General features: G+C 36.3%; 1 long non-coding RNA gene across 2 annotated transcripts; it reads right to left on the bottom strand.

Annotated features, from left to right (window-relative positions):
* Positions 1-510: 510 nt before the first annotated feature.
* Positions 511-7,368, bottom strand: LOC146544094 (uncharacterized). Of its 2 annotated transcripts, none has more exons than XR_014884216.1 (2): positions 2,370-7,368; positions 511-1,495 (listed from the first exon to the last, which is right to left on the bottom strand). It is a non-coding gene; the product is annotated as an uncharacterized LOC146544094 (long non-coding RNA). The 2 variants fall into 2 exon arrangements; XR_014884217.1 differs by having other exon boundaries at positions 2,597-7,368.
* Positions 7,369-7,990: the final 622 nt, after the last annotated feature.

The following is a 7,990-nucleotide window of genomic DNA, read 5'->3' as shown; positions in this document are numbered from 1 at the left end:
AAATTACTTTCTTCTTCACCTTTTTCTCAGCAGATGGGTGGGTAACATTTTCCCACTCTCAAGCCAAACATTTCCATAAACACAGGAATGAATTAATTTTTGTGTGTGTGTGTGTGAATTCACTGAATTTTTAAGAACTGTGAGTGATTAAAAGAAAAAAAAAATTAATCATATTCTCTTTTATCCAATTAGAAAATCTTATTCATAAAAAATTCTGATCATGACAGATTTCGAGTAAATATGTTGAAAGGCTATTACCTCATTTTTATTTGGAGAATGGAGTCTTAACAGGGCAGAGTTAATGTGTTTTATACTATATATTCTGCCATTCAGATCTGTGTTACAGGTGTAGACTCTGGAGTCATGTGGGCATTGTGTGTAACTCATTTCTGTTGAAAGGTCAGAGAGAACAGACTTTAAGTTAAAAAACAGAGATCTCTAACAGACCTTATGCATGTGTAGAGATTGTTCTAGAATCAAACCTTTACTAAAGAAGATGTACACAAAAAATGTGATGCCTGTAAATTATTTTTATTGTTAGCATACAGAACCACCTCTTACAAACAGTTTTGTGGAAGACTATTCAAATTACTGTGTCAGGGGAAGTCATCTCAATTGTTATCTCTTCTCAAGAGTTTGATGCATAACCTGGGTAGCCTGAGCACTTCGCTAACATGTATTGCGAGCAACGTTACCAACTGAGCAGCTGTTTGGAACTTTCACTACACTTCCAATAGCTCTCTACCCCCAGTATCTTGCAAGAGTTAAAATACAATGAATTTACACAGAGAGAGCACACCAGAAATTCAAGAATCCCTTAGCAATCTAAAATGTAAGGTGTTGATAATATTGGAGATGCAATTTCCGAAGTTTAGTTCACTGACTACATAGAAGCAACCTTACTTGTGTTTTAATAAATATTTTGGAAGTAAAAGGCTGCAAAGCAACAAAAAAAAAAAAAAAAAAAGCAATGAAAATTGAAAGAAAAAGAAAAAAGAAAAAAGAAGAAGAAGAAAAAAAGAAAAGGAAAAAGAAAAAAAATGAAAGAAAAAGGAAAGTTTGCAGTGAAAGACAAACAAAATAGTCCAGGTGTCCCATTGACCAGGGTGACAAAAAAATTAATGGACTTGACTGATGAACTATTTTGTGGAGTTAGAAGAATTACAGTTAAATTCAGGTTTGCAAACTGCTCAGCTGTGTTTTCTGATATAAGATGGAATTAGAAGAAAAATTACTGGAATATTTACAGGAAATTAAATGAAATGAAAAATAAAAAAAATAAAAAAAGTTCTGTTGACCTCAGGCTCTGTCCAGGAAGCTATGATCTTAGAAACATCTGGAAAGACATCACGATTGGTTTCAAAGTTCTTGAAGTTGTTTTTTTTCCTCCTGAAAATTCTTGACTCTTTAAAGAAGTTGAGCACGGCAATGTTTCAGCCTTGTATCTTTTCCACTTTGGCACTCCTTTATGTCCATGTGAACATCAGAAGCTATGCTGAAAGTAGTGAAAAGAAAAAGTAATATTTTTCAGATACAGTCCCAGAAGAAATCTCAATACCAGACTCGCGTGTTGGGGATTTTTGTTTTAATCTGTATTTTAATCTGTACTGAGTTATTAAGTATGGCCAAGAAAAAACAATCCTCTCTCATTAGAGACTGCAGTCACCCCACCCTTAAAAGACAGGATTTAATTTTCTGTGTCCATATTTCTCCACCTGGCAGATTGGATGGTTTGCTCCAGATATTAGCTGGAGTATAAGTCATTAAGCAGGCAGGGCAGACAATCACACATATGGATTCAAGTGCAAGTTGGAACCTTAATTTAACATGACAGAGCACACCACAATCAAGTCTGGACTGGAGTGTTTTAACACCAAGCTTGATCCTATGATTCATCATATGCATTCCTAACATAAATCTATCCATAAAATGGCACTATCAACCGTTTTATTAGCAAATCATTAAACCTACCAGCAGAACTGGTTAATCTAGATGTTCCGTATTATTCTCTTGAAGAAGATTTCTGTTTGTTTGAATTACAAATAAAGAATTAAATTTTGTTCTTACCTACATACCAGAACAGTTAGAGGAAATTTAAACAATGTTTTATTTTACTTTCTTATTTTATGACATTATCTTGTACTCCCACAATAAAAAAAAAATTAAACAACTTTATGTTAAGGAAAGTTGTCAGTGAAAAAAGTCTCCTGAAAAAATTTTCCTACTGTTTGAACAGGACATGAAATAACCTTTAGAAAGCCATGAGGTATAAATTTATAGAAATTTTTGTGTCCCTTTTGCTTTTCAGTTGAAGAAACATCTGGTGCTGACAGTAAATTCTCAATTCCAGTAAAGCAGTGGGTCACTACCTTGGGGCCATGGTATGACAGCTGGTGAGGAAAGTCTGAAACAAGCCTTGGAGTAGACCACAAGCACAGTCATCACAGCCAAGATCTTCACTCACTCTCTCTAAATTATCACCTTTGGGCTGCTATCAGCATCAGGTATCCCACTACAGGTTTTTAAAGTGAATAATTCACGTATAATTGCAATGAATATTTTGAGGGTGTCATGGTTTCATTTTCCGTCCTCTTACAGGGGCAAGTGACATCAATTGTGGTGCTTCCTGTAGTTGATCAGGTTGGTCAGTTCCAATGCTCTCATCCTCCAGTTCAGCTCGGAGCCTGTCTCGTTCGATTATGAGAGTATCTAGCTCAGATTGGAGGGTGTCTTGTTGAGATTGAAGACTGTTGAGTTTGGATTGCAGGGAGTCTCTCTCAATTCGGAGGGCATCTCTCTCAGATTGGAGGCTGTTTCTCTCGACCAGGAGACTCTCTCGCTCATTTTGCACTGTTTCCCTGAGACTCTCCTTTTCAATTTCACAAACTCTCTCCCTCTCCAGGATAGTATTGAATAAGGCCCGGTAAGCATTAGCCAGGCCCCAAACAATTTGGGCCTCCTCAGATCTTCCTGAGCCACGACATTCCTGTCTCAAATATCTGTTTAAATTTTCAGGGTCTTTCAGGTGTTCTGGAGTAAAGTTCCATGACACCGAAGATTTCCATCTCTCTAAAGTCTCACCCAGGCCTCTCCACATTCCCTGCCACTCAGTATTTACTGGTTTTGGGGCAGACTTCCTCAAAATATAATAAATACTAATAATAAGTGAAATGGTGAGCAGTACATTCACGGAGATTAATAACGTGATCAGGTGAGCATTGAAAATCCGCATAAAGAATTCAAAGGAGAGGCTGGAAACCTGCTTAAAAATCCCCAACCCTGTAAAATTAGCAGCTCCCTCTGGAATGGTATGCCACATAATATGCAGATGCCACATAGTTATTTCCATCCATGTTTTCAATTGGCTATATATACCTATTGCTCCATAGAGCAAAGTGGTGAACTTAATTAAGGCCCAGTATGTTTTTAGCATTAAGAAAGAAGAGACAGTGGCATGCAGCCCCTTAAAAGGCAGTTTCAGTAGAGAAAGCATTTTTTCTCTTTTTTTTTTTCTTTTACAGAAACAAGATAGCAAGGCTCAAAGTTTACAAATATCCTAGAGTATTGGCCGTCCGCCTGGACTTTTCAAGGTCACGCTTTCAGACAGTACTGGTGAAACAGATAAACTTTCCCAATGAAGCTGTCTGAGAGCGGAGAGAGAGATTTGTTCAAAAAGCTAAAAAGCAACTGTTGCCCGCATTCTCCACCAAGAATGTCAACGGTTTACGGGCTGGTTCGGCCCGGTTCCGTGACTAGAAGGGCGGAGGGATCCGCGGATCCGCGCCCCCGGGAAAAAAAAGAAAATAAGGGACCCCGAAATAATTGAAAACAGTGGCAACAATCTGAGGTAAAACAAAGTAATTTACTAAATATGGTATCAACAGAATTTTATAAGGAGAGAGAATGTGAAATTGATAGTGGATCGGCCTTACCACAACGCTGAGGTGAGAAGCGCAGGCAGAGAAGCGCAGGCGAGAAGCGCAGGCAGAGAAGCGCAAGCGAAGCAGCGCAGGCAGAGAAGCGCAAGCGAAGCAGCGCAGGCAGAGAAGAGAGCATCAGGTGACCTTGCCGGGAGTTATATCTCCTCGCTGACCGCAAAGCCCCCTGGGGAAACGTAGCTGCTCTTCTCCGCTGGACAGGCACCCGGAACTTGAGCATCAGCAGTCAAACCCCCAGTACATTGCATGATGTTATGATGTGGAATACCGATAATGAAAAATCATGAAACCATGACAGAGGGAAAACCTCAGATCCAAGACTTCCAGTGTACACACCATCCCTCAGGCTACTTCCCTGCTAAAGATTTGTTTCCTAATTAAAGATAGTCTTAAAATATTCCATTTTCAGAGCTAGTGATCAGCATTTTTGGCAACTCAGACCCTGGTTTAATACACAGTCTAAAATGGAATTTATTTATTTTTTATTTTTTTTAATAGAGCATTACAAATGCTTCTTTCTTGTACTTCAAGTGTAAAAGGCCAAAATCACATCACATGAAAATGCTGATATTATACATTCCTCCATGAGACTTTTAAGATGTCAATGGCACCCAGATAAATGATGTATGTGAGTTTAACAGAGCTGGGATCTGTCACAGTGGAATATGTGCAGGCTGGACTCCTGTTCCACACCACTGGTTTCTACAATGCCACAAAGTCAAAAATCTTTGCAGGCAATAGTTACCCTTGTTAAATATGAAATATTTATAGAAATATAAATTCTTATCTATGATCTTTACTTACTTTCTGATACAAAATTGACAGCATCTCACAAGAGAAAAAACATCTTTCTACTCCCCAATCCTGTCTTTTGTTGGTCTGTGAATTTTCTCCACTCCCTTAGCTACGGTCACAAAAAAGTGTCAAAGTGGATTTTGGAGTTTGTGAGACACATAACTGCAAAGGCACCATCTCCTTCCGTTCTTGTGCTAGGGAGGAACTGTCCTGTCCAAACAACTGTGCAAACAGACACATAGATAATGAGCAAAGAGATAGTAACTGTGAAACCTATGCCACCAAAGAAGCAAATAATTGTTTAATTCTTCACAAGGATACTTAATACTTCCACATACCTCTTAAATATTCATATTAGCTTTTCCAGACTTTAATTTGATCATACTGCTCATTTCCTTTAGCTGGGTGCATCAAATGATTTAGTGTTTCTGTCTCTGTTATAGAGGAGTCCATACACACTAACATGGTGTGCAAGAATATTATTTTATTTTTAACTCTTGTCATTTTGAAAACCTTCCTCCTTTGGCTCAGATCTTTCAGGGTCATTCAACACAACATTTTTATCCTAATGTAAGATATTACCACATTTAAGAAAAAATTAATCAGTCTTGGAGACTAATAATAGATATTATACGAAACGTAAGGAACTATTAATAACGATAACAAATCATCCCTTGTTTGTGTGCTGCAAACTGCTAGATAGCCTTTGAGAGATGAAATTCCTGTCATTTCAAAGAGAAAAAAAAAAAGGGATGAAATTTTCAGCTGTTTATTTTAGGGTACTGTTTTTTTATATCTAGAATTAATAAAAAATATTGACTGCTCAGTGTTGTTTAAAATTTGAAACAATATATTGATGCCTCTGGTTTCCTATGTGAATGTCTCTGACTGAAAAATGAAACGGTGTTTCACGAAGGGAAGTGGTTTTATAGGTTCAGGAAGTTCCCAGGTCTAGTTAACTCATAAGATTGCTAAGGGGACAGGCTACAGTTCATATACGGAGGAAATGTTGTACACAATAAGTCATAATAACATTCACTCTAAATTAAATGAAGCAGCCAGGTAAGAAAGAACAAATGTCAAGCTCTCAGAAGCAGCAGGATGTGCTAAATTAGTATTCAAAGTTTCCCCAAGAAAGGCTTCTTTTGCAGGCAGTAACATCTTGTAAAGATGGAGCTAATAAGCATGAAAACCAAAACCATTGCAGTTATATGTGTTATATATAATACATTTATATATTATTTATGAATGAATTATATGTATGTTGCATAATCACAATGGAATAACAATAAAGAATCTATATATAATTAAATATTTTAGTATTTTCAGAATCAGACTTGTAAAAAACATTATATTTCATTATGACCACAGATGCCCATCCAGAACTATCTTTTTTTCTCCTAGATGTAACTGCTAAGCCTTCTATGTCTTCATGGATGTATCTTCTGTGGTAATATATATATTTCATTGTTCTCTTTCTGATAACATCCTTGGTACTGACAACTATGTCCCTTTTCTGGAAGTTTCTGTGTTGGAGCAAAGGGTTATCCCCTTTATTCATTATCTGCCATTTCAATCCTGCTGCAGAAACCATGGATTGTAACATTCTCCCCAGAATATCCTTTCTCGAATTTAGTTAAGGCACATACAGGTTTTAAAAACAAAATCATATCTCCTGTTTTCCTATGTTTGGATACATGATCCAATAAATCAAACTCAATTCATATCTGACATTAAAAAACAGCTTTGTTAGAATTTTCCATGTGTCAGAGTATTGAATTTTTTTTCCTAAGGCCCTTTGAAAGTGTTTGCAAAAAGCGTTCTGCCAACCTATCTGATACTGTTAGCTGATAAGCAAGAGACAGAGTGTGCTTTACTGAATTTCTCCTTGCGATTATTCGAAAATCTTCAGAAACAGATTGGGGACCTTTACCCGAAATAATCTATTCGTATAACACGTAAACAGTACCTCTACTTTTTAGATCACCTCGGCAAGCTGCTAATCTTGTGAATTGTGTTTGTCCACTCCAAACTGAATTAAGCAGTCACTTGCCCTTTCCAGAATAAAATTTATAGCTACAAACAAGAAAGAACAGGCTCTAATCTGTTTGATGTCTCCTATATAATTCACTCAAGTATGATCAAGATATTTCTATAAATATGGTCAGTTTGCTTTTGTCAATATTTTGATGAAAAAAATGTATATATAGTTTTGTTGTTGTTGTCATTTTTTCCTAAATGCAAGCATTCCCTTTAACTCAACTAGCATCTGAATATGCATGTCTCTTTTATATTAAAATTAATGTACCCAGCATGAAGAATCTCCTTTGACACTTAATGTGACAGTGAGAATAAGGCATATTAACCTATTCTAAGACACAGTCAGTAAATTTAAGGTGCAATCTGTTCCCCTGGCATGGAGAAAATTCCAGATTGAGAAAGGTTCCTTTAAGGTCAAGTAAGTAGTCTAATCTCTGTGTTTACAAGCAGCATGTTTTTTTCACTGTGTAACTACATTTACTTCATCCACTTGTTATTGTTTCTGGACTGAAGTCTATTAACATATGAGTACAAATTCCTAAATAATCATAATATTTAGTATTTACAATTTATTAATGATGATCTTTTCTTACAAATAGAGGATTTCACCTAACATACTGAAAGCTAAAGGAAACTTGTTAAAACTGTGAAATGTGGGAATTTTTTTCAGTTCAAATAGTATACCTTGTTCCTTGGTTGCCCAGCTCTCTCCTCTCAGGCTCTCTTTAATCATTAAGTAAAATATTTTTTCACTATTTTAGTGGAAGCCAATACAACAGGGAAAAAATCTTTTGGGATTTATTAATGATGACTAGAAGTCGCATTTTTCTCCAGCCCTCTCTTTAAATAAAACCAATCTTTTAGCTATATCATCTTTGCTAAATCTTCACAGTAAAATTCACCTAGTGACTACGGAAAATTTAAATTTCTCTTTTCCCACTAGAATTCAGACAGAGATTTTCTCTTGCCGCTGTCTCTGAAAACATTTTCAAAGGTACTACTGCACTTCTCGACCTTGTATCAAGATATGATAGATAAGAATGATAAGAGTATTCTTATCATTCACACATCTTCCAGACATTTAAGGGGCCTTGCCACTGTTGCTAATTTGTTCTTTTTCAAAAATTTTCTTCACCTCTCCTTTACTTTCCTAAGACATTTGTTAACATTTTCTAGCATACAGAGAACCTACTTACATTTTTCAAGTAAGTTATTTG

This window comes from Meleagris gallopavo, chromosome 6 (genome assembly GCF_905368555.1).
Source record: "Meleagris gallopavo chromosome 6, MGAL_WU_HG_1.1, whole genome shotgun sequence".
Lineage (NCBI taxonomy): Eukaryota > Metazoa > Chordata > Aves > Galliformes > Phasianidae > Meleagris > Meleagris gallopavo.
This window is presented reverse-complemented; position numbering and strand designations above follow the sequence as displayed.